Raw genomic sequence first — 27,762 nt, forward strand, 5'->3', positions numbered from 1 at the left:
GTGTTTATATTGTGGCAAGTACTGGCACTAAGATCACACTCTTTGGTGAGCACCAGCAGTGTATTTGCTCCTGTGTTTGCAGGAGATACTCCCTGCCTCTAGGATCTTGTAATATGTGTCCTCTTTCCTACAAACTTCTCTACATGGGCACTTTTGGTTTTTAATTTTCTCCTGGGATTTAAAAGTTTGTAGTGAGTCATCATGGCTGCCCACTGACCCAGAAGGAGAAGCCCTCCATAAGACCCCCTTGGTGGGTGGGGCCAGAGCCAACAGCCCCTCCCACAGGAAGTGGAAGGGTAGAGCTAGAACTATAAGAGCTGGCCTTGAGAGCTCAGTAAGAACCCAGAGGGCAAGGGATGACTGGCTAGGGCCCCCAGGAGACAGGCCAACATCACTCCGAACCCCGCCAGGCACCAAGGAAGGACTGAGGGGACCAGAGTCTGTGCCAGGTCCCAGAGCTGAGGTTGTTTTGCCAGGACCAGGGAGGGACCCAGAGCCTATGGATACCATCCCAGCGCTGGCGCTCCCAGAAGACCCCGAGAAACAGCAGTCATGCCAGGATGGTCCACACAGGGAATTAGGAAATGTCCCAGGGAAAGCCGACTCTGCACCAGCTAATGAGATGGAGGTCGAGTGGGCAACACGTTGCTGCCTGGATTCCTTCCAACCAAGTGGCTGCCCATGCTGCCACTGCTAGGGCCCTGGACTGGGACTCAGTAGAGTGGGCAGGCCTGCGTCCCCCCGCCACCTCTCCACTTGGGGTGGCAGGTTCCCCCTGTAGGGGAAAAACCCTTGTGCTTGTTGGCTCTCTGCCAAAGCTGGGAGAGCTGACCCCCGACTCAGCCTGCAGACAGGCCTGAGCCTCAAACTGTTATAGACGTCTTAGTTTGTTTGCTGCCTTTCCCTGACCCAGAGCCATCGCAATTGAACCATAGTCTTGTTTGTTTGTTTGCTGCCCGCCCTGACCCAGGACCAACGCTGCTGAACTGTATAACCACCTTGCTGTTTGACACCCGTCCTGACCCAGGAACAAGAAATTCCTATTATGCCCAGCCTGTGTTGTAAGTCAGCATAGCCGTCCACTGACCCAGAATGGTACAGGATCTTCACTTAGCAACAGCCCAAACAGAAAGTCAGTTTGGAGATAGAAACACCTGGATCAGTGCTGAGATGTATTTATTCCTTTGGCAGAATGGTTTTACAGGGGCCACTTTGGGAAGATAACACTGTCAGGAAGAACTTGCTTTTTGAGTAACTGTTTCCTCTGACCCTCTAATACTAATACATCTCTCTGCTCCTGGGGTTATTGTGTCTCTGGTTGCTTCATTGTTTCTCCCAATGAAGGCATTGCTTATAGTGTAATGTTCACAAATGCAAATGAATCACATGACGGAGCTTTTTCATGCAATTGCCCAGAAATCCAGGTACATCTGTGTATCTCTCTCCAGGATGTAAGGGCTGCTGAAAGAATAACAAAACTGATTATCCTTCATTTATCTTGAACACGTCTCTCTCTACATGCATGTGAAAGTTTGGGCTGGGCACCCTCGTGCCTGAGTCCCTATCAAGACCAGTTTTAAAACTTTTCAAGCAGGAGTCTTCATTCATCGAGGACAGAAGAAATTTTCCCAGTGTGTATCAGTAAAAAGCCTAGCCACTTCTCCCTAGGGCTCCCTGTCTCTGCCTTGTGACTTTCCACACCTAATTAGGGGATCAGCTGTCTGTGTGGTACTCCACAGCGGTGTCTTTCTGCTGTCCCTTGAACATTTAGTGGGTCATTTTTAATGCAAGAGGTATTTGATGTACTTGTGACTGCAAGAATCCTGGAGCCAGCTAAATTCTTCCATTGGCAAGGCCTGGTTCCTATTTGAATCCCACTGGATGAGCTTTGTGGCTTTTGTGGGAGTCAATGGGCAGTAGTTCCGTCACTCCATGAGCAAGAGACACTGTCATGAATATCACACAGCCATCATTGCAACCATTCATTAAGGGGGAGGGATAGCTCAGTGGTTTGAGCATTGGCCTGCTAAACTGAGGGTTGTGAGTTCAATCCTTGAGGAGGCCATTTAGGGATGGGAGCAAAAATTTGTCAGGGATGGTACTTGGTCCTGCTGTGCAGGGGACTGGACTCACTGGCTTTTCAAGGTCCCTTCCAGTATCTAGGAGATAGGCAATCTCCATTAATTTAGGTTCAATGCACTAGGAAGAACAATGGTTAAAGAGACATGAACCAGAAGCAGTTACTCTTGTGGGACAAATAGGTGTCTGTCTTTCTAATCCAAAGCTGATTCAGCACGCTGGAAAGGCCTGTTTTAGATTAAAAACAGATCTGGACTTTCAGTGAGACTGTAATGAAATATGAATTTGAGTCAGTTCTGATGTCCTCTTGCTACGTTTCAGAGCTCTCCCTTATATCATAAGCCAAAAAGCATGGTAAGGTTTTCGTTGCCCAATGTAACAGTTTATTTCTCCACAAAGACGAGGTTACACTGTAGTGATGGATGAGCCAAATACAGGGTAATATGGAATTAAAACAAAATGTTCTAGGAGTGGGAAGCAACATTTAATAAGATGATTGTATTTGTCCTAAAGAAAATACCAAAGGGAAGAACAAGCCTTTCTGCTCAGCTGGTAAATATAACAGTGTGTGCACATGAGCTTAGACATCTTGTTCCTAAATATAAGTTGGCCCAACTGCACTTATAAACCATTACCTGGTTACAGGCACTTTATCATAAGAATACATTTTGCGTTTACATCTAGTACCTTGTATCCAAGAATCTGAAAACATTGCACAAACAGTGAATTAAATTGTTCCATTCCTGTGAAGGGAGAGGGCATTCTTATTGCCATTTTACTAGACAATGGAGATGCATACTTGAAAGTGACTTATCCCAGGCCCCAGAGTCATTAGTGGTAGGGAAGTGAATTGAAATCCTATTTCCTAGTTGTAGGTTCTCTCCACTAGACCATAAAACTTACCAGTCAAGATATCGTTTGTGGTAACTATCCACATAACTCCCTTTTAGACTAGGAAGCCTTTTGACATGAAGTGTTTTTGGCTCCTGTTTATTAAAACTCTTGCTGTGTGCATGAGTGGGGCAATTGTTTCATGGTGGGAGACAATTCCAGGCAATTGGTTTATAGGCATCTTCCATTCTCCCAGTACCTCCAGCTGGTAGCAGTGGGCTAAATTCTAGCTCTACTATACTTTTCACATTCCTTACTAGAAAGTTACTGATGTTACCAATATTACCATAAATGATTAGTACCTATTTTTCAGATAATCTAGGGCGGAGAGATGCTCTTTCCATCACTTACTGGTGGAGGTCTTAACTCCTTGTACATTTGGTAACCTACCATCAGGATGTCTGCCATGGTGCTTTTCTAGCACATTAGTTTCTGTTGTGAGATGCTGCAGATCCAATAGACTGAACCTGATTTTTCCCTGCCACTTGTGTCAATTACAGGGTAATAATTGACCCAGCTGTAAATGACATAAGGTTCACGGCAATGCAGAATCAAGCCCACTATGAGAAAATGATCTTGAATGTGACTTTGCCAGATGATACGCTATGAATACCCCAAATGAGTGTTGTCAGCAACACTCGTCAGTCTTGAACTGGTGGAAGAATCTCCAACACGTGTTAGCGTTTGGTCTTTTTTTTAGCCAATAATTTAAAGACGACTTCTTTCCAAAACTAGAAACTCTCAAGGGCTGGTATGGTGGGCTAAGAATGGCTATGCCAGGCACTACCTAACAGACTAGATCACTTTTCTTTAGTGCATGAAAGGGATCTAGGACTTTGTTGATAACATTCTAGGGGGCTGGTTATTTTTCTGTTAGTGAGCAAGAGCATGCTTGGTTTTATGGATTGTTTTAAAAATAGGGTTAGTAATGTGAGGCAGTGTATTGAGTTTAAAAAGTCTGTTCAAAAGAATACAGTTACATCATGTCTACTTTTTTGCTTGTTTGTGAATGGCCATCTCCCTGCAGGAACAAACACTCACCATACACTCTCTTCCTCCTTCAGCAGGGCTGGCTGTGCTCAAGCAGTTCTCACTGGTGGGGTCATTCAATTCCAAGCCTAAATAGAGCAAGTTACATTTTTGCCTTATTAAAGTCTGTTCACCCCTTCCCCCAGTTCCTACCATGTTACCTCCCATTTAATGTTTAAAACACACCATTGGTCATAGGGTTCTTTTGTGGCCAGCTGGCATTATGGCAGAGCATTTCACCAGTGGCCTGATTTTCAGAAGTGCTGAGCTCCCCCGTTCCTCATTGAAATCAATGGGACTTGCTGGTGCCCAGAACCTCTGAAATTCATCTGTGTGACCTTAATTTCAGGAGCAACAGCCTGATATTCCAATATGCATCTGTTCCTTTCCTGGTACTTTCCTCTCTTACTCACCAAGGTTGTTTAAAGTAGTATCTTTTGTACTCTCAGCAGAACAAGATTTGGAGTGTCCTTGCTGTTTGTGGAATACTGTAATTCAGCTCTGTTCCCCTGCGAATTCCATAGGTACAATCAAGCTGCATGAAATGCAAATATTTAGTAATTTAGCTTCACTGCTTGTATTCTACTTAGTTTATTTTTCCTTTTGGCTATGATGGTTCTCAGGCCTTTGGGCCCCTCTAAAAGCCCATCTTGGATTTGGGGAAACTGGCCATGTAGAGGAGAGTCTAGTTACAGACAATATTTCTGGCCCGTTTTCCTTTGCACATGTAGAGACACAAACTGAAAGAAAATATCACTTTCATTTTGGCAGCTAAGATCTGGAAGGCATCTGATCACCGGTGTGTTGAGAGGAGGGATAAATACACTAAAGATGGTGAGCTGCTCAGATACAATGGTGATATGGGCCAGATAAACACCTTTAAAGATATGTAAAACTTTCACTGGAACTGGTTTGAAACGTGCTTAGAAGAAACAACACATTCCTCCTAAACCTGCTGGGAACATAGTTGCACTGTATAAGGATTATGGGGGTGAATAGTAATCAAATTATACTAATAATTAGTGAGGGCATTTATAGATCCACACAACATGGGTCATGCTTCAAGTCCACTACAATATATTCTCTTTACCCTATAATAGTTTTCTGATTTTTTTTTTTTTAGGCAATAAGGGATAGAATTGATTGCCACAAGCGTCGTCCCAAGGAGAATGACAATCATTTGCTGATTATCATGCATTCTGATTTCAATGTTCTCTACAAAGAACATCTTTTGGATGCAGTTTTACCTATGTGCCCCTTTATCAATGAATTTTTCCAAAGGATTTAGATTTTTTTTTTAAATGAAACTTGATTCAGATCTGAATTAAGGGGAAATCCTTTGACTCCAGATCCTACTCCATGCCACATTTTAGAAAATGTGTTATGTCTGCTCACATCCCCATCCTTCTCTGATTCTGTATAATTCTAACTATAACCCATACCATACACAGTTGCATACAATTATCACACATCAGTTCCCCGGCTTGATGGACATAGCTTGCATGACCTATGACTGGCTGTGAATGACAAATCAAAAGTCAGCATTTCCCAAATCAGCTGGGCTTCCTGCTGATCTGCAGCAAGAGGAGGAAGAGGAGAATGAAAGAATCTGAAAATAAAGGTAAGAAAAGACCATAAATAGGACAGCATGCAATGGAGGAAAACTGAGATGGTGCATAATTAAATAGGTGGCTCTATTTACAATATATTCTGAGGAGTAACAATTTTAAAAAGGCATCCTTTATCTTGGATGCAAAGATCCCAGTAAAAAAAATGCAGTTATATAACTGAGGGAAAGCTTTTTGCATCAACATCTGTTCTGATTTCAATACATCACATAGTGCCATTTGATGGGAAGTTAAGATGCTGAATGTAGTGAGTGCATAGCTAAGTATTTAGCATTTGAATAACTGAAGCAAATCCCCTTTTCCCCACATACCTAGCTAACTAGGCATACATCATTAAAGCTTTGTTTGATAACCTAAATGTATATTTGACATAATTTTGTATTTTCTATTATGTCATCTGAGCATATTACCTCCAATAGAGAAAAATAATGTAACATTTTCAGGTTAAAATAATAATGGTATGATGTGGTTAGTAGTTGAGTGCATCTCTGCTTCTGATAGAAAAATTAACAAGGTATGTGCTTAGGAATATAAATATTTCATATAAAGATACTTAGTCATTTTTGGGTCCTTTATGATTAAACTGAACTTCATAGTTAGAAAAATTCCAAAAATTGTATTTCAGTCCAGAAAAGACTTTATAACTTTCCGTTAAATGTAATTTGGTGTGACCTTATTAAGATAGATGCAAACAAGCCTGCTATGAGAGGTAAAGGCAGAAAGAAATAATAACATTCATAATGTCAGGTATGTTTCTAAGACTGTGTATTAAACTACCATTTCTAAAGTACATATTCCCTACTGTAGTGCTTCTAGGTTCCTCAGGCTTTAAAACATGAAATATTTTATTTCTTCCTGATGTATTTTTGCCTTATATTGCTGTCCATAATTTGGATACTCTGGGAAAGAAAAAAGGTCTATAACTCTGGGAAGCAGAACCCTTTAATCTGTGAATTTGGATTCAGGCCTCCATCTTCTAACATCCCCTAAACTGAGGCTTTTCTCTGAGTCATAGCATCATTCAAGGGGAAAAATCAACTTTGTGTCAAGTAATTTAGATGGTACACACAGCATTAAGACAACACAGGCTGCGCTATATTTAGTCTGCTGTGACAGAGCCTGCTTGTTTGTAGTCCCAGAAATGTTAACAGCTGATACATGCAGTATTTTTTGAGCTCTTTCTCTGACTTTTAAGAAGGGAACAGATTTTGTCCTTGAATACCGTTTTTTTACTGCATGTCTTTGGTAGTGTAAGCTCAAATGTTCTACTGCTGACGGAACTAATCTGCTTCACACATACCGCTTTATCCTGGTGCAGCGTAATCCTAGATGTAGCCAGATAGTGTAGGCCTCAAGCCTGTTCTGTTTGTTGCCTGCTGCTGCTGTATCTTTTTATCTTCCCCACCCCTATCTATGTGACACAGAATTGTGTGTTTTTACAAGTGTTTTCTAAAACTGCTTCTACTTGTCTGAGGAACGTAACAGGGAATGGTTATCAAAGAAAGTCAGACTACTTTGATGGTAGAAAGAGTATAGTACTGAAATGCCCTGTACAGAGGGTTTTTTTGATCAACATTAAACAAACAAGTCCTACAGGCTCAGACCATATAAATAAATGATGTTGCTTTCAATCAAATATCTAATACATGGTCAGGATTTGGTATAGGTCACTGAGGATGTGTTTACATTTCAATTATCAGTGTTAGAGGTTAGAGTCTGTGTATAGTAGATAAGGACATAATATGAACACAACTAATGAATAGAAAATCTGGAAGCGATTGCTGCTCTTGAGCCAATGGGCTTTGGAAGCATTCAGAAATGTATTAACTAATGCTGAAGTATTGTGAGAATCTGTTCTTCGCTGTGTGGGTCACGCGCTTATTAATGCGAAGGCACAGAGAGGAGAGTAAATCTCTTTGAACATGTTAAATATATTCTACAAATTATAATTGTAATGTTGCCAAATAAATAGTTTCCATTCACTTTTAAAATCAGACATAATGAGATACTGGTTCAGCTCGGTATTGATGCATAAGCAGCTGTGTAAAGCTGCTTAAATTAAAACACTATAAATACTACTTTATGAATTCTAATTATTTAATATTACAATATCATGTAAAGGCCCCAGTAGATACTGTAGCCTCATTGTTCTAGGATATGTACATACTCCTAGTGTGAGACAGCCTCTGTGCTGAAGTGCTTGCAAACTTCATAGACAAAAAATATATAAATGGTGGGAGAGGTAATGCAGTCTCTGCCTCTGTGTTGTAGTACAGCACTGAAACAGAGAGATTAAGGGAGTTGTATATGGTCATATAGGAGGGCTATAGACAAAGTGGCAAAGTTAGGAAATAGATCCTGAAACTGGTTTTCAATTAGAAAGTGAAATTTTGCTTAAACTAAATATCTGCTACCCATGGGGAATTTTTTTTGCAGGGGAGAGTTGGTCTAAAACAAAATTCCCAGAAATAAAAACCTTTTGACTGAAAGTCTATTTTTTATTTTTTATTTTAGTTTGTTATAATTTCTGCAGAAAATGTAGACAATCTTTTCCTGTTTTAGAAATATTTGCACAATAAAGAAAAATAGTTTTTCACTTAGCCCTATTCCTGAGTCCCAGTCTGATGCCATAGATACATCATACTGCCTTGCAAGGAACCCTTGAGGCATGTTAATAATATAGGTAGAATTTATTTTTAAATAGAAATGTCACTTACTTAAATTCAAAATAGCTAAAGTTTCCATTTTTGGAGCAGTGGGGACTAACAATATGCCCTGTACAGAAAACAATGTTAACAACTCATTCACCGCTCCACAATAAAAACCACAATATCTTCTCGTTTAAATTACTGCCGGGCCTAAGGAGGTAAATGTTGAGATTTTAATGGCAAAGCATCATCCTAATACTGAGTAAAGTTCATCTGACTCTGGCAGCAATAAATTTCAACAGAAGGAGTTCCCTAAATGACCCTACTCTCTAATGCAATGGTTCTCAAAGTGCGGTCCGTGAACCACTAGTGGTCCATGGCCGCCTCCCAGGTGCTCCGTGGCTCATGCTCAACGCCCCTGCTGCCACTGGAGCCTCGTGGTTGGTGCGCAGCCATGAGGCTGCAGCACTAGCTCTGGCTTGGAGGGTGCATGGGGGGGGAGGGGGGGAGGAGATGTGAAGAAAGTAAACTCATTCCTTTCTGGCACTAGATGCAGAGCTACAGGTGGAGGAGCACCCCCTCACCCCCTCCATGGGAAAGTCCCGCCTGTGGCTGGGTGTCTGCCTTGCCTAGGCCATGCCAAGCTCGCAGTCAACATAGTAACAGTGGCACTTTCTTTGGTTGCTCCCGTGGAGCAGGCAGCAGGTTGGGCTGTGCGGGGATGGTGGGGTGGGCTCTTATGGTGCGTGAGCAGTCAGCACCCTCCCTCTTCCCAGACAGCAGGTTTGGCTGTGCCATGCCCAGTGACAGTGGGAGGAGGCGGCACTGCAGCTGAGGAGCCCACATAGGTGGGGGCTCGGGGACCTTCAGGGCTTTGCATCCCCTGCAGAGCTGGACACCGCAGTGTCACCCACCTGCCCACCCCCACCTCACTGCACCATGCCCAGGTTCCCTGCCTCCTCCCCCAGGGGCACCCCACTTCCTCTTTTCGCTGAATCCCCCTGAACAACTCTGTCCCCCAGCTCTGGCCAGACATCCCCTGCACCCTCCCTCCTGGCCAGACACCCTACCCCAAGCACTCTCCTACATCCTACTCCTGGCCAGACATCATACCCTTGGTCCGCTCCTGCTCCCTACCCCTGGCCAGATGCCCTACTCCCAGCCTGCTTCTGCACCCTACCTTCCACCCAGACCTTGCAACCTTTCCTCATTCTGCACTCCACCTCCCTCCCAGATCCTGCACCCCATCCCTACCCACCTCACTGGCAGCCTGTCCTATACACTCAACCCCTCATTTTTGTCCCCACCCCAGAGCCTAAGGGGGTCCATAAAATCCACAAACTCTAGAACCCCAGGATAGTAAATCTGGTCTATGGAAAGCACCGAACCTCAATCCTCCCTGTCCCTTCCCCTTGCCTTGTGGGGCTGGAATGCCAGAGGAGTGAGGTGTCTCAGTTGGAAACCACATCAGTGAAGGTTGGGGTTTTCGTAGGAGTTTTTTTGCTTCTCACTTGGGAGGTCCCCAATTGATTTTTCTGTGGGTCAGTAGCCCCCAACACAAAAAAGGTTCCCCACACCTGCCATAAATAAAGCGAGCATTGAAACCTTATGTGGACATAATATTTTACTTTATTTAAAATGAAGTTTGATAAACTAACACAAGAAAGTTAAAACACTTAATCTGTTTAAACCATTCTCCATAACTGCAGCACTAGCAAAATGGCTTAGGAATAGTTATGTAATTAATGGTGAGTTTTCATTAGCAACTGGCCGTCTGCAGAAGGGTTTACATTGAGCCAGGTGGTCCACGGGCCAAAAAAGTTTGAGAACTGCTGCTCTAATGCCTGGCTAGAAGAATTTTGCTTTAGCTCTTGACCTCCCTGTTAATATGTACAACTTCCTTAGAAGTTGGTAACTGATGTTGCTGAAATTTTAGGGCAAGGTCATTTTCAAAGCATATAATAAATCAGGTAATGTAATGAGTATGGCAGGAAACAATCTTTCTTATCCCCAGATCCCATGATATTTTTGCAGTAGAAGGATTAAGCATGTACATAAATATTAACAGAATCAAGGCCTTTGATGGCCAATTCTATGTTCATGATCATAAAGACAGTCTCTGCTAGGCTTGTGTGAACTAGACCCCTCAAAGTTAACTTTCAAGATTAAATTAAATGTTTCTCATTCCAACTGGCAGCAAAGACCCTGAATTGTAGTTGTCTGCAGAGCTAGATTTTTTGAGAGATTCCAGCCTTTTATTCAGCCCTGTTCTTCACCGCTACTAGTCACACTTTCAGGAAGAGGCAAAGCCAAATCCCGTGGCTCAACAAAAATTTTGCTGAGTCACTTACCCAGGTGCAGAATGCAGATGTGACTTCACATTTTTGTGAGGCATGAATCCCTTCCACTGGACAAAGCCTGCCTTCTTTTAAATGTGCTTGATATTCTTTTATTGTACAACATCCAGATACATGTCAGGAACGCAAGCCAAAACAGATCACAAAGCAGACTTCAGATCTTTGTAATCCACAAAAGAGTCATTTAAACACCAATTGTAAGCTCAGTGCTGAACAAAACAAAGTATGACGTGGGTTCCTACTTTTCATTTATGCTGTTTAAACTACATCCCTTTTCTCGAAAAAGGATGTAAATTAGACACTTTGAAATTGCAAATGAAGCCAGAATTTAAATTTCCCATGCTTCATTTGCACAATGGCATCAGCGTTTTTTCAAAATGGGGCTTTTCGAAAGAAAAACGGCTGTTTAGACAGGGATTGATCAAAAATAAAACCCTTTTTTGAAAGAGCCTGTACTCCTGAAAAAATGAGGAGTACAGGATCTTTTGAAAAAGGGTTTTATTTTTGATCGATCCCCATCTAAACAGCTGTTTTTCTTTCAAAAAGCCCCTTTTGAAAAAAAACCGCGGCCACCATTATGCAAATGAAGTATGGGAAATTTAAATTCTGGCTTCATTTGCAATTTCAAAGTGTCTAATTTACATCCCTTTTTTGAGGAAAGGGATGCAGTTTAGACACCGTCTATCACTAAGAGGTTTCTGTACTCCATTCTGGCAGTGTAAAAGGGCCTCGAAATGTGCACAAATGTCACTTCCACCCATCTGAAGGCCCTTTACACTATCATAGGTGGATAAGGGATCCTCAGGATACATATGCACCACAAATGTTGGTATGATTGCAGTGCAGGTAGACATACCTGTATTTGCTTTAATCTAGATAGCTCTGTTAACAATGGTAGTCAGAATGAGGCAAGATGAGCTTTACAGTGGACTATTGCCTACTCCAGCCTCCAAGTTTGCTGAAAACACTGGCAATGTATTTGGATTGCTGACCCATGCTAGGATCCATGCTATTGCATCTTCACTACTACTGTTACATGCACTTTAAGTTGAGCCTTTCTAATTCAGCAAATTTGGGATCTGATCGATTCTGAACCAGAGAATTTACAGAACCAAGGAAGGTCAATATTGTCCAGCAGCATTACCAACACTTTCACTACTTATGGGGCTCTTAGAAGACAGTTAGGGGCAAATTAAAGCTAAATAGCAACAGAAAACACAGAGCCAGGATTGGTGGCCATAAACAAACTTTATGGAACTGCAAGAAACTTGGCTGCACCCATGGTAAGTGGACATCCAGCTAACTAAAATCATGCCAGATGATGGATGTTGCTTGACCAGAGAGTGCTGGCCTTGAGAAGTTCAGCCTGTAGCTAGATTAAAGCAAGCATAAGTTTGTATACATGCCCTACAATTACACCTTAACTTGTTATGTAGGCATACCCTCTCTGTTACTGTGAATTAGGCCTTGGGCTGCTACCCGGCTGAACTTCATGTGAGTTCATCCTGCAATGCCATTTCAACAAGCAAAACTGTTTCTTCTTTTGCCTGATGTGCGAGTTATTCTTCCACAACTACATGCTACTATATTTTGATGGCAACAGAGGGGGGTAGGGCACAACCCAAACAATAGCACAGCCCAGGCGGGTACAGATGAATAACGACTTTGGAGATAGTGGAAAGAAAAGTAACATTCTTGAACTCCCAAATTCCATCCCCTAGAGCAGACCCATGGCATATTTAGGAGTGCTGTGGAAGTATGGTCTTTGGGAAAGGGGCCATTTTTGTATTGTGTTGGTACAGCATGTTGCACAAGGGGGCCCTAGCACTACCGCAGTAAGCACTAGGAATATCAGTAATAATATGAGAAGCTATAAGGGAGCAGAGACGCTTTCAGGAGGAAAACAATGATAGAGTGAGTTACAACAGATGGGAAGCCTCTAATTGTTTGGTCCATCTTCAGTCACACACCACACCTCTCTTCTGGACTTGTTTAAAACAAAACTCTCATCTTAGAAATCATTGAGGAAAATCCCTGAAATTTTCTTACTTGCCTCCTATAGACAACCACCTAACCTCAAGATGATTCTTACCAACAACCACGGGACATTCCACACTAATACCAACCCTGGTACCTTCCCTTGCAACAAACCCCATTGCCAGCTTTGTCCACATATTCACTCTGCTGATACCATTATTGGACCTAACCAAGTGAGTTATAAGAGTAAGAACACATATTCCTGCGCATCCAGAAATATAATCTATGCTATCATGTGCCCAAAGTGTCCGTCTGCTATGTACAGTGGACAAACGTCTCAGGCACTTCGCCAGAGGATCAATGCCCACAAAACAGATATTAGACAGGATCACAAAGAAAAAACAATTTCTTGCCATTTCAGCCAGAAAGGACATTGTCTCAACGACTTGATTACCTGCATCCTGCTTCAAAGGCCTTTTAAGACTACACTTGAAAGAGAATCCTCTGAACTGGCATTCATGCTTAAATATGACACTTTACACCTAAGATTGAATAAAGACTCTAATTATCTTACCCATTACAAAGATAGCTTCCCCAATTATCTCCTGTAATATCATTAGAATCATTTACAAAGGAAATTTTAAAGTTCTGCTTTGCTCTATTTCCTGCTAACACAGCTTGTTTCCCTTGCATTTCATTCAGGGTAGAAATGAAAATAAACTAGGGTATGTTTACACTACCCTCCTAATTCGAACTAGGAGGGTAATGTAGGCATACCGCACTTGCAAATGAAGCCCGGGATTTGAATTTCCTGGGCTTCATTTGCATAAAGCCGGCCGGCGCCATTTTTAAATGCCGGCAGTTCAAACCCCGTGCCTTGTGGAATGAGGAGTACAGCTAGTTTGGATTAGGAAGCCTAATCCGAACTAGCTACTCCGTGCCGCGTGTAGCCGCGCGGCACGGGGTTCGAACTGCCGGCATTTAAAAATGGCGCCGGCCGGCTTTATGCAAATGAAGCCTGGGAAATTCAAATCCCGGGCTTCATTTGCAAGTGCAGTATGCCTACATTACCCTCCTAGTTCGAATTAGGAGGGTAGTGTAGACATACCCCTAGTCAGTTTCATTTTTGCTTTACTTCTCTGTGGCACTTCAGGAATGGGGGTTGTATAGACCAGTGTTTCTAAATGATATTCCATGGAACATTGGTGTTCCATGAACAACTCCCAGGTGTGCTGCAATCTCTTTGTTTTTGTTACATTTTTGTTTTCGTCTTTTTTTGTCTGACAACAATTTTTTTGAAGAAAATTTACATAGGTGTTCTGCATTAAAAAAAATTGTTCGGTGTTCTGTGGTCTCAAAAAGTTTAAGAAACACTGGTATACACCCTGCAGAGAAACATTTGAAACCAACTATAGTAAAACTCCAATAGTCCGGCATCCAATAGTCCAGCACTCCCGATAGTCCAGCATCAAAATGGCAAGAGCCTAGTGAGTGAGCTTCGGCAAAAAAAGAGTCACAAGGTAACAGTGGCAGTAGCTGAACTGAGCAAAAAGGGTAAAAAAGGCTTAAAAAAATGAAAACAGTACAGTATACTGTATACAGTATGTACAATAAAAAGGGTTAAGAACACTTTATATACAGTATATAATGTATACAGTGTAGATATATATAACCTGCTTATAGTACCTCCTGATAGTCCGGCATCTCTGATAATCCGGCACGACCTAAATCCCATAGGTTCTGGATTATCGGAAGTCTACTGTAAATGCAAAACAGCCATTTCACTGAAATTGTTTTTAAAAACAATTGAAGCTTTTGACCATTAAGTTTGCCAAAACCTTGACTTCACACAACTTAAACATAGAGCCTAGGTCAATCTGAAGGTGCTTCTTTCATGTGGCCTCCATGCAGAAGGGACCATCAGTAGGTTTAAAAACTACTGGCAGTTTAAAAGACATGAGGACTATAAATACCTTCTGATCCTTCCTAAGACTAATATACCCTCATAGGTGTGTAAAGTACAGTACATTTGAAACACAATTACTGGATTCAGTCCCATTATCTTCCAGGCAAATTGCTGGTTACAACTTTTTATTTTTCTGTCTTTTTTTAAATGTTCCTTGGTCATGTTGTCACCTCTCTTCTGCTCCATATCTTTTCTTTGGAGCGAAAGGAAATGTACTTTTTTGGGACACTCCCTGTTAGATTTTTTTGAACCACATTTAACCATTACTGGTCTACTGCATGTTACCAGGTACCATCAACAATATCTGGGACAGTTCAGCAAGGCCAGCTATGAAATGAAGGGATGACAAAAGACCCTCTCTTTGCCTCTGCACATTCAGCTTTGCATTGTTGTTGCAGCTTGAAATGTAGTGTGGTTCAGTGAGTAGGACACTAGGCTGGGAATCAGGAAATCTGGGTTGTGCTACCTGCTCTGCCACTGACCTACTGTGCAGCCTGAGGCAAGTCACTTCAGCTTGGTATGCTTCTGTTTTCCCTTTGGCACGTTGTCTGTTTTGATTGTAAGTCCCTGGGGGAATGGACTGTCTCTTACTCTGGGGTGTATTGTGCCTGACACAACAAGGTTCTGATCTCAGTTGAGGTCTCTAGATACTACCTCATCATGCAAATAATTTTAGGTCAGGTGCATTGCAGGTTTCTACCTTTTCTCTGAAATACCAGCCTTGATGGTAGGATACAAAAATTGATGGAATAATAATCTGATGTAATATGGAAAATTCCATAATTCGTTTCCCTAAATTTCCATTACATCATTTTATAACCTGAAGAGTTTTTCTCCTTGATTTCATCAAACCTAGTGCAGAGCAGATGGCATGATTTATTTTCACAGGTACTGAGTTATTAAATCTAATCTGAGCTGAAGGTTCCTCCAAACAACTCTAAAAATCATGCTATGAACACACAATGCTGATTATGTCAAATGACATTTTAACAAATATGTTTTTGACCAGAGATTTCAAATACATACTAAAGGAAATCTATTAGGTTCTAATCTTGGTTTAAGATTTCCATAAAAATTACTTTATTAATAAACATTGGGGTTTATTAATTAATATAAAAATCTAGAAATATATACTAAAAAATCTAAAAAGATATACAAAACCTGTTTCAGTTATTTTTCTGCTCTAAATTGAACATTACAGCAGATTATCCCATGGTGACTCTTTAATCTTTATTTTAGCAAGTTGCATTGTTTAACTGAGAATGATCCTTTTTTAAAAAGATATTCAAGTGCTGTAAAGTTTACTTTTTTGTGACACACACTAATTCCCAAATTTCTGCACTGTTGATGTTTCTGTTTTAAGCACAGCTGAAAAACATTATAATGCCACAGACAGCTATAGACATCTGTCTTTCCTTTGTGTGAGTGTTAAGCTAGGAGCTGGGGGAAGTAAGATGGCGTAATCAGACAAAACTACCATGCCTACAAGGAATATTGAGCATGGGAATGGACTGGGCCTTGAAATACAGATCAGTGCGGGTTGTGAGTAAATGTATATTTAGCTGTGATCAGGTTACTTTGTTTTGTTGTTTGGTTAAATTTCTCTGTGCTAAATCCATGTGCACCCCTCCACTCCCATTCACTATATATAAGCTGCACCCAGAGATATTACGTTTCTTTGTGTTTTACTTTGGTTTTACTCCATTGCTCTGTAGCACCTAGTAACCAAGTATGCTTTCTTAAGTATATCCTTTTGGTTTTGTTAATAAAAATCACTTTTTTAAAGGTGATGATTTAATTCTTGTATTCTGGAAAGTAGCAAGAGGTCTGTGTATGCATTCCAAAGACTAAAAGGCCAGCTATCAGAGGATGCATCAACACAGCACTCTTAGCTTGAAATAAGCTACACAGCACAAAATTTCAATATAACTTGCTATTCCAAAATTCCCTTTAGTGAGAGTTACTGGGATGTTGGAATAAGCCACCTGTTATTTCGAAATCTATTTTGAAATAATGGGCTACTTCAGTAGATGCAGAATAGGTATTTCAGGATACTTCCAGTATCCCCAAATAGCTCTTCAGTGTAGACATACCCAGAGATTGCAGTTTGTTTTCTATTTTCCTCAAGCTCTCTTGTGGTAAAAGAGTGTGGGAGGTTTCCTCTCTGGAGGAAGTTCAAATTCTTCTTTCTGGGTTTCAGAAGAAGGGGTTTTGTTTTTACACTTGATGGTGGCAACTACCTTCCAAGGGCAAGAAATCTTTGACCTTGGTGAGTTTTGTAAGCAGAAGTCTATAGAGACCTTAAATACCTTGCCTCTTGCAGACTTCCATCGTCTGCAGTTGGAGTGCCTCAGTAGGGAACAACCTTGGCAGACTTAAGGCAAGATAAGGGGTAGGTATGTGAATGGGTAACAGGTTAACTGGGTGATGCTTACCAGGTAACAGTTAGCTGGTGCCCAGGAGAAGCCCCTGCCCATGGCCTGCTATGGGTGGAAGGCTGCTCCAGCCCCGCTAAGCCCCAGTGTAGGGCCAGAAGCTGCTCCATCCACCCAGAATCCCATTTAGTCAGTTAACTGGTTAAGCTGATTAATCTAACATTTAACCAGGTAACTGATTAATCAGGATTCTGTGTCCCTAATAAGGGTTTTGATTGTGCCAGGAAAACGGGCATGGCTGGAATAGGATTGCTTCTCATAAACCATACAGAAAAGAGACAGAATCACCAGGCAGGTGAAAGGGGCTGGCTGCCCTTCCTCCCGCCTCCCCCCATCTGGGACTGCCCCAAGCCACCTACTCCCCAGGCACCTTTTAGGGAAGTTGGAAAGGCTAAAGCCTCCTCCACCCCCCTAGATTCATATGGGGACATTGCTGGCTGTTCCCCTTTGGCAGGGAGCAAGGGGACAGTGCACCATTTGCTACATTCCTTACTCTGGCTGGGGAGTGCAGGGGGCAGACAAACCTGGATTGCCCCAGTCAGGGGACATGCACTCCTACCGCAACTGTGCCCGCTGGAGCTGCAGCAGCCATGGAGAAGTGCTTCTCCTTTGGCCCCAAGCTGCTGCAGTGAGAGAAGGCTGAAGTTGTCCTCTCTTTCCTTGGGGCAGCCTGCATACTGAACCCCTCATCTCCAGCCCCACCCCAGAGCGCTGATTTAAATGAAGCATGTACATTTTCATTTTCCAAAAAACAAAAATTGTGTTAAGGACCCAAAAACACTGGATAAATCTTCTAGTTGCTTACACTAAAAATAGCTAACAGCCCTTTATGACTTGCTGCTGCTCAATATTGAGGAAAACAGCTGAATCTGTTGAATTGGGATTTTCCACAGCACTCAGCATTGACCTAATTCTGCTCCTGTTAAAATCTCTGGTAAAAGTCCCACTGACTTTAATGGGAGCACAATAAGGCCTATGCTGTGTGCTTCTAAAATCCTCACCCTTCCCAAATCTAGCCAGTTAGTTAGGGGTACTTTAAAATATACATTTTACAGTGTACAAACAGGCACAAAGAGGTTATGTGATTTGGCCAAGTAGTCACAATCTGTAGAACAAAACATCTTCTAATGCCACACCCTATACTTAGACCAGCAGGCTATATTTCTTCTCCAATGTTTTAACAAGATTGAAATACAATGACTACAATCCTTAAGAATTCAGACAAACAAAACCCATGAATGAGGCCTAATACCAAAACAAAGAAAGAAAGGGTTGGGGAAGAAGATAATATTATTGTAGGGCCAACACTGGTCATACTACAAAGCCTTGGAAACAAGAATGTTGAGGAATTCTTTTTAGTAGGAAATGAGGAGGGAAAGCATGTAAAAGGGAGAGATGTGCAAAGGGTAGAGCCCTCCATAGGGAAGGTAAGATCTAATGATGGGTACTGTCTCACGGAAGATAATTGGGACAAGGGTCAAGGAGGGGGGCCTCTACTCTTAGAGAAAGAAGGTTAGAAGACCTTGGGTATGTTTAGACTGCATCCCTCTGTTGGCAGAGGGATGCATATTAGGCAGGTCAACATTGCAAATGAGGCAGGGATTTAAATATCCCATGCCTAATTTGCATAAAAATGGCCACCGCATTTTGCTAACTCAGCACTTTGTCAGCAAAACATGTCAGTCTAGAGGGGGATCTATCAAGAAAGAAAGCCTTTTTCGACAGATCCCTTATGCCGCCTGCAAGGAGGTTTACAGGATCTGTTGAAAAAAGCTTTCTTTCTCGACAAATCCTCCTCTAGGCTGCCACTTTTTGCTGACAAAGTGCTGAGTTGGCAAAATGTGGTAGCCATTTTTATGCAAATTAGGCACAGGATATTTAAATTCCTGCCTCATTTGCAATGTCGACCTGCCTAATCTGCATCCCTCTGTGACAGAGGGATGCAGTCTAGACATACCCCTTCAGATTCTGATGCATTCTTTTAAAGATTCATAGTATAGCTGGGCCAACTATCCAAAGTGTGATTTTTTTGATGAAACTAGCCCTTTGCTCCTGACTCATTCCTGTGTAAATATAGATTTTTTACAAGCTTTTTCAGAACTTTTTGACATCTAGTTTTAGATAAATGTTTCTGTCTGTAGATTACTTGTGAATGACTTGCCAAGAAAGGCTTAAGTGAGCAGCCTCCTAGCACACTGTCACATGGGAATGAATCTACTCCCTGAGGCCATGTCAACTCTAGAAAATTATTTCAAAATTACTAAATTTGACTTAAGAACTCCCAATTTAACAAATTCCAACTAGTGTTTCCGCACTATGGGAAGCCTCAAAATTAGACTGAGGCAGGCTCCGTTAAATGCGGATGTGCTACCTCAGACTTAGAGCACAGGGCAATAATTAGTTCATATTTTGAAATAGCAGCACCAGAGGGACCACACTACCATTATCTGAAATGACTATTTATGAATTAGTGTTATTCCTGATGAAAAGCAGAAGTATAGATTTTGAATTCTGAGGCCTGCTATTTTGAAATAACGGGTTTGATAGTGTGATGCTCCACTTATAAATTCAACTGTGGGGGAGGAGGGAGAGGGTTATTTTGAAATAAAGTCCTAGTGTAAACCAGTGCTTTCTTAATAACTCTCAAACCCACAAAGTACTTTCAGGAAGGCTAAATGACTACTTCTAGTGCAAGTATTTTGAGAGAATACAATTGTGAATGTGTTTATGATGATCACATTCCTTCACTAAATATTCTTGTTAACCCAAGATCAGATACAATGTTTGTGAAAAACTAATAAGAAGAGCCTTGAATACTTGCCAAAATGACTAAATGGCCTTTATTTGACTAAATGTTTGTAAATATGTTTGAGGTATTAGACCTGCTCCAGTAAACATCAACAAGGCTTTTGAGATCCCAGTTTGTTTTATACTTTGCTACAGTAGCACTCCTAGCTTCATTTGATTTTGGAAAACCAAATGTTTAATGCATGAATCAAAAGTCTCAGTGCTCAAAGGCACATCTGACACATTTTTCAGCCCTGCATTTCCTTTCACTAGAGATGGGGGAAACAGAGACAGCCAATTCAAACTGTTTTGAATTTCTGGGTGAGGTGAACAAAGATTCAGATCACCAGGTCCAGCATAGCCTTTATTGTTTAGTACTCAATTGGATACAAAAGAAAAAAGGGACCTATTTTTCCAATGGCAAACTTTCTAAAACTTAAGAAATTCCTGGAAATGCTATTCATGTACTAAACCTGCAAGTAGAGTATCTACATAAATATTATTGGCCAATGAATAGCATTTCACTGGTGATTAATATAGCCTCTGAACACCCCATAAAGGAGGGGCGTATTAGCCCTGTTTTACAGATGAGGAAACTGAGGTACAGAGAAGTGAAGTGAATCCTCTAGTGTCACACACAAACGCTCTATCAGAATCAGGAATGAAATCCAGATGACCTGACTCTTGCTCCTATACCTTAACAAGGGATTCTGGTTCTTCATATTATGACTAAATGTAGTTTCTACCTCAGGAGTGTGTTAGGTGTCCATTGAGATTACAGGCACCATCCTTATGTTATCAGTTAACTGAATGTGTAATGAAGCATAAATTAGTGTCAAAACCTTTTGGTAAGACAGAGACCCCCTCATGCACAGACCCTGTTTACCTCAATTAAGTTCATTATAGGTGTGTGGATTGGGCATAAATATTCAAGGTGAGGCTCTTAGGAGAGGGATGATCTTCCTGAAACTTAGTATCTACTGGAGACCTCTGGGCTGAGTGAGAAGGCTCTACACTATCCAGAATCTACCTGGGTCTGACTAGTTTAGAAGAAAAGTTACCAAAGGCCAGCTTCGGAGAGACGGCTTAAAATTCAGGCAGCTGCTAGAGCCTATGCCAGAGCTCCCACTGGTGGACTGGCACTGGTGGTAGTGCAATGGTGAGGCTAGATTTCAATATGAAACTAGACAATATTTACTGGTGCAGAGGAAAATCATGAGAGGCCCACAGAAGGAACAAGAACACTGGGCAGGCATAATTCAAATCAGAGTCTACTAGGGTGTTGCACCCTCTGCTTGCTACACTCTCCGACCTCCTTCTCTCTGGGGGTAGGTGTCCGGCTGGGGGGCGGGTGCAGGAGTGGGTTTGGGGGCAGGGTGTCTGACTGGGGCGAGGGGGCAGGAGCAGGCCGGGGTGCAGGATCTCAGCAAGGTGGTAAGTGAGGGGGCTGGGTGTGTGGGGTCTCAGGTTGGAGCATATGAGTGAGTGAGCTGGGAGTGTGGGGTCTCAGTTCAGGGTGTGTGTGGCGGGGTTGGGGGTGCAGGGAGGTGGGAGGCCTCACGGATCCCAACCCCTCCCCTGGAGCATCGGGGGGGGGGGGAAGGAGGCTGCACAGGTCTGGTCCCCCCATGAGGGAAACAGTGCACAGCTCCTGGGCCCCCCTTGAGAGTGGGAGGGCACACAGCTCCCAGCCCCGCCCAGAGGGAGGAGGTTGAGCTGCTCCCGGCCCCTTCCCTCAGAGAGGGGAGGGTACATGGCTGCTGGCCCCCTCTTAAACACAGAATGTATGTGTTAAAGTTATAGTTCAAAGCCATACCACATCTGGGGGGCCCAGGAGCTGCAAGCCCTCCCCCCTTGCAGGGGGCTTGGAGCCGCATGCCTTCTCCCTCCCTGGCAGGCCGGGAGCCACTCAGCCTCCTCCCTCTTGTTGGGGGAAGAGAGGAGGGCATGCGACTCCCAGCTCCTCAGAGTGTGGGAGACCTTGTGGTTCCCAGCCCCACCAGAGTGGGGGGAGAGTGTGCAGTTAGTTCCTTGGCTCCCCACGAGGTGGGAGAGCATGTGGCTCCCGGCCCCTCCTGGACGTGGTATGGCTCTGACCTGGAACTTTAATACATACATACCCTCTGCTTTTAATTTAACAATGCACTTTTCTTAATGATACAACAAAGGTCATTGGTAGAAATTACATTTTAAAGAAAGCAGTTCGTTGTGAAACACCTTATGGACTTCAGTGGTGATACACACTGAGAGAAAATGCCTTCAAAATATACTTTACAAACCCTTTCTAGAGTCAATAAGTCCCATTTTCAGGCATGACTTGTCAATGCATCTTAGGCACTTCTGAAAATGTTACCAATAGTGCAGTGTGTAAGGGTGACACAAATGTGGGTCAGGTAGAACTGGCCAGGAATTTTCCATTGAAACATTTGTTTGTTGGAAAATGCCAATTCCTGTACACCTACAGTTTGAATTCTGCTAAACCATCTCCCCTTGTAGGTTGCTGGTGAGCTGGTCTGCCAGTGGCTGCAATTTCTGGCTAGCGGCTGACAGTTAGGGCTAGGGTTTCCAGCTTCCTGATATGCAGCTAAGAGCCTAGGAGTCCTAGCACAAACCATCGAATAACAATTTAAATAGAGGCACATCTTACTACTACTGCAAAGGGCTGCATAATGTGTAGGTCTAGGTGTTCAAAACCCATTCAGCAGCTGTACATCTTTGAGATAGAACATACATTTTATATAAAATATTCAAACAATCCGACAGGGCTTTGAGAAAAGAACTAATGTACATGGGTGGAACTAGTATGTCAAATTGTGAGGCTTTAATTGTATTTTTTAATAAAAAATATATTTTTTTTCTAATGTTCAAGGGACATCCAACTGTTTGTATAAAAACAAAGTTTTCTTCCTTGCCTATAATTTAGCACTGTAGTTAGCTAAATCATGCTTTTAATATTTTTTTTAAATGAAAGAGGGTAAAAAAATGGTTGTTTCAGTAATGATTATTACTAGAGACATTGGTTCTGAAATAGTCTGAAAGAGAATGCAAGCTCAGTCTTGGACTCTAATTCTGTAAGGTGTCAAGAATAGAGAGCTAAGCTCTTAGCAGACTGGACCTTTAACGTGTTAATAATGCAGTAAGGGTACCAAACAGATGAATGTGATATTAGAATAAAAAAGCTAAACAGGATTAGAGTAAAATTAGAGTAAAAAAACTAGCCAGAATTCTGCTAATTAAAATTATGAATCTTAATTATACTAAAATCTTGCAGACTTAAATACACTAACTATCAAAATAAGATGGAAATAGAAAGAATGCAATCCCTCACTGGCTACTATGTTCTAGCTACTATGCTTTAACAAGGAGAAAGCTATGTTTGTGACTCTCCTCTTATATTTATTAAACTAAGTATTTTCACTCAGGAGAGTTCTCTTCCTTGGAGGATGGCACAGATCTCACACACTTAAAACCTCTAGACTATAACAACTGCATCATGCAACAGGTGGGTTGCCAAATGAAGGGCGTCATCTTGCAAACCTTGTGTGGGTAAGTCCTATTGAGTTCAATATGACTTCTTGCTTGAGTTGGGACTTGTCATTGAATAAGCATTTCCAGGGAAGAGGTCCAAGGTCAGACACTGAGCACTTCAAAATCTCAACATTTGAGCGACAGATACCCTAGGGCACAATTGATGAAGAGTCTGCCTTTTGACACCATTATCTGCCTTCTGCATTTTTTGTCCTCCTGGGCCTTGCCTCTTAAGGCTGCAGTGTAGACATTAATTCCTTTAGTGATTTAGGCAATCCTGGGAGGTAGTAGTTTGCCATAAAAAGGGCTGCTTTAATGACCACCAATTTGCTAATTCCTTTTTGCTCGTGTTATCCTCAAATAAAAAATGCTGTGACACAAGAAATCCATGGAAAGAGTCTCATTAGGCCACATTGACTGAAATTGAAATAGGATTAGAATAGCTGGAGCCACTTCAGATGATGAATGGAAAATCTGAACGTACATTAATGAGCTTCATTCACAGGGTACTGATAGTACATATTTCTATCTATTGGAATAACCAGATAGGGCCACATCAGTGGAAACAGAGGGCATATAATATGAAAAAGCTGCATTCTTTATATAGACTGTATTTTACAAAACACAGATATACTAAACACCAGTATAAATTCAGCCTCATCTGGGACCTGATTCAGTGCCCATAGAAGTTGGTGGAAATGTTTTTGCTTTGGACCAAGCCGTCAGGACTTGATTCTTCTCCAATTGAAGGGAGTTTTTCTATTGCCTTTAAGGGGAGCAGGATCAGGTCCTTACTACATAGAAAAGGGGTGAGGGTCCTTTTTTCAGGCAGGGACCATTGACCCACAGAAAAATTACTCAAGGGCCACACACAAATGAGAAGCAACCCCCCAAACCTACCTGTAAATCTCATTTGCATTCAACGTGGGGGCACTGGGGCGCCGCTCATTCTCCAGCCTCACAGGAGGCGGGCCCAAAGCTCTAGGCCTGAAGGAGGTAGGGAGAACACCAAGGTTCAGGATTTCCAGCTTACTGTGCAGAGACTTGCCATAAGCTGGACCAAACTAAGCAGAGAGCTGGATCTGGCCCACAAGCCGTGGTTCCCCACTCTGCTGTACATTTGGTAACTATCCCAATCTGTGCTGATATATGTGGATATTTCAACAGTGCTCCCAAAAGTTCAGTTACTAGGTTTCAATATGGTAAAACAGAATAATGAATAAAATTTACTTTTCAAAGGGATTGAATGTAGTAATCAAAACAACAATTAGTTCATGATTTAGGATACAAAATTAGTTTCCTTCAATTACAATCCTTTTGTGCAACTGTCTTTTCTAAATATGAAGTTTAGTCACAAACTTCAACCATACATTTTTGTAGCGAGGGTGAAATTGGCTTTGTTCTGATTATCAGTTCCTTATTTCATGTATACACTGTCCTAAATAACGTTGATGGAAAGAAATAAAAACTGAAACAGCTTTTAGAGCCAATTTAATTAACTAATTGAGAATACAAATGAGTTACTTTCAGGAAAACTTTCTTGTACATTACAGAACAAACTAACAGGAATGAATAGCCTATGTAAATACTACATTAATATAGGCACTTTTTTGTACATTTAAAAGGGAGAGAGTCCAGTGAAACATTCAGATATGAAATCAGCATTCCTTATGTTGAGTTGCCATAGGCTTTAATCGGTTCTTTACAGGCTCAGTTCACAGCCCGCACCTTTATAAATCAGAGAAAGCAACTTGTTTATCAGACATTAGAATATTGAGCTAGCCATGCAGCTGTTAGACTATGATGAGTAACAGATGCAGGACGGACAACACACTTCTCTGCACATTGGGCAATGTATGCGTGCGGAGTAGGGTGGGGGCTCAGCTCCAGGCCTGGCGGAGGGGGTGGAATGAGGGGCAGCCAGTCCTCAGCACTGCCCAGACCATGGCAGACAGGGGTTCTCGTGGTGATTTAAAGGGCCTGGAGCCCTGGCCACAGCTACTGCTTTGGTAACAGCAGGGACAACCTGTAACCCCAAACCCTTTTAAATCACAGGGCCCTGGGTCAACTGCCCTTTTGTCATCCCCTCCCCCTGAATAGTCGGCGGCCCTGCTTAAATGCATTATTCATTATCAATGTGACTAATTAAAGTGCATGGCTAATATCCTATTTTAAGACAAGATGGAAGGAAATTACATAGCATGATTAAAAGCCTGCATTTGGATGAACTTGGCTAAAAACAAGACAATGTTTGGTGACAGAGGGGAACATGATTAGCCCTAGCTAATTACATCATTTTGTCATTCATTTATTGTGTGATGTTGTGATTAACAAACATGTCATACATAATCATTGTATGCTAAATAAAGTTAAGTTTCAGGATTATAGGGGCATAAGATTGATTAGTAGTTAGGTATTAGGTATCAAAGGGTATGTCTACACTAGCCCCCTAGTTTGAACTAGGGAGGCTAATATAGGCATTTGAAGTTGCAAATCAAGCGCGGGATATTTAAATCCCGGGCTTGATTTGCAACTTGGAATGCCTGCATTAGCCTCCCTAGTTCGAACTAGAGGGCTAGTGTGTACGTGGATTTAAGGGTGAATCTACACTGCACCCGTAGGTCAAAATAAGATACACAATTTGCGTAGCTCAACTGTGTATCTTATTTCGATCTAATTTTGAAATAGCTTATTTCAAAATTTGGATGTCTTCACGGCACCAAATTTTGTAATAAACTGCTATTCCAAAATGTCCTTTAACTATCATGGAACAAGGGTTACAGGGATGTTGGAATAATGAGCCCGTTATTTCGAAATCTATTTTGAAATAATGGGCTTGTTCAAAAGACATGGAATAGCTATTTCAGGATCCCTCTGGAATCCCAAAATAGTGGCACAGTCTAGATGTATCCTGAGTAAGTAGGGCTGAAATACAAGGCCTACAGGCTGAAGCTTTCAAGATTTTAACATACCCATACTTGACTATAGGCTAAAGAAATTCTTGACATAAGTAACTGACCAAAGAATGACACTATGCCACAAAATTATGGGAATAGATCAGTGGTTCTCAAACTCTTTGATCCATGGACCACCTGGCTCAATGTAAACCTCTCCACAGACCATCAGTTGCTAATGGAAACTCACCATTAATTACATAATTATGTCTGAGCCATTTTGTTAGTGCTGGAGCTAAGAAGAATGGTCTAATTTAAAATATTAAACAGATTAAGCATTTTAATTTTCTCATGATAGTTTATCAAACTTCATTTTAAATAAAGTAAAATACTAATTTATGTCCAACACAAAAAGGTTCAATGTTTTCTTACTTTATGGCAGGTGTGGAGAATCTTTTTTGTGTTGGAGGCCACTAACCCACAGAAAAATCAGTTGGGGACCACACAAGTGAGAAGCAAAAAAACTCCTCCAAAAACCTCCAAACCTCATTGATGTGGCCTCCAACTGAGACACCTCAGTCCTCTGGCAGTCCAGCCCCCACAAGGGGAAGGGACAGGAAGGATTGAGGTTCAGGGTTTCTGAAAGGACAGATTTACTTTTCTGGGGTTCTGGTGTTAGTGGATTTTATGGACCCCCTTAGACTCTGGGGTGGGGACAAAAATGAGGGGTTCAGTATGCAGGACAGGGCTGCCACTGAGTGGGATACGGATAGGGATAGAGTGCAGGATCTGTGAGGGAGGTGGGGTGCAGAAGGGGGGAAGAGGTTGCAAGGTCTGGGTGGGAGGTAGGGTGCAGAAGCAGGCTGGGAGTAGGGCATCTGGCTAGGAAAAGGGAGCAGGATCAAGGGAGGATTCAGTGTGTGGCCAGGAAGGAGGGTGCAAGGAGTAATGGTGAATGCAGAAGCAGGGTGGGGGTAAGTGTCTGGCCAGGGGAGGGTGCAGGAAGGGGTTTGAAGTAGAGTGTCTGGTCAGGAGGGTGGGTGTAAGGAGTATCTGGTCAGGGACAGGGGATGAGGCAGGAATGCCTGGAGATAAAGCTGGAGGGCAGAGTGGCTCAGAGGGGTTCAGGGAAATAGGGGAACGGGATGGCTGGGCATGGCACAGTGAGGTGGGGGTGGCGGATGGGTCACCCTGGGATGTCCAGCTCTGCTGGGAGTGGGGTCCTGTGCGGGTCCAGCCTATGTTGACCTAGGGGGTAAGCACTGAGGCGGCTCGACCCCTCCCTCCAGACCGAGTCCCCACAGGTGCAAAGCCCCCAAGGGCCCCAAGCCTCCACCTGCATCCTGCATGTGTGGGCTCCTCAGCCCCAGTCCCACCTCTTCCCCCTGCCACGTGCAGTGCAAACTAACCTGTTGCCAGGGAAGAGGAAGGGCACCAGCCACTCGCACACCATGAGCGCCCGCCCCACCCGGCTGGCCCCGCACAGCCCAACCTGCTGCCTGCCCTGTGAGAGCAACCCAGGGAAGTGCCACTGTTACCATGG

The 27,762-nt window shown here is 42.5% G+C and overlaps 1 long non-coding RNA gene across 5 annotated transcripts; it reads right to left on the reverse strand.

Annotated features, from left to right (window-relative positions):
• Positions 1–1,319: 1,319 nt before the first annotated feature.
• LOC112546121 (uncharacterized) lies at positions 1,320–27,745 on the reverse strand. 5 transcript variants are annotated; one of them, XR_003089746.2, is made up of 5 exons: positions 27,629–27,716; positions 24,226–24,312; positions 4,413–4,534; positions 4,012–4,088; positions 1,326–1,461 (listed from the first exon to the last, which is right to left on the reverse strand). It is a non-coding gene; the product is annotated as an uncharacterized LOC112546121 (long non-coding RNA). The 5 variants fall into 5 exon arrangements; XR_012905905.1 differs by lacking the exon at positions 24,226–24,312 and adding an exon at positions 5,442–5,608 and having other exon boundaries at positions 27,629–27,707; XR_012905906.1 differs by lacking the exon at positions 24,226–24,312 and adding an exon at positions 5,442–5,573 and having other exon boundaries at positions 27,629–27,702.
• Positions 27,746–27,762: the final 17 nt, after the last annotated feature.

This window comes from Pelodiscus sinensis, chromosome 9 (assembly GCF_049634645.1).
Source record: "Pelodiscus sinensis isolate JC-2024 chromosome 9, ASM4963464v1, whole genome shotgun sequence".
NCBI lineage: Eukaryota > Metazoa > Chordata > Testudines > Trionychidae > Pelodiscus > Pelodiscus sinensis.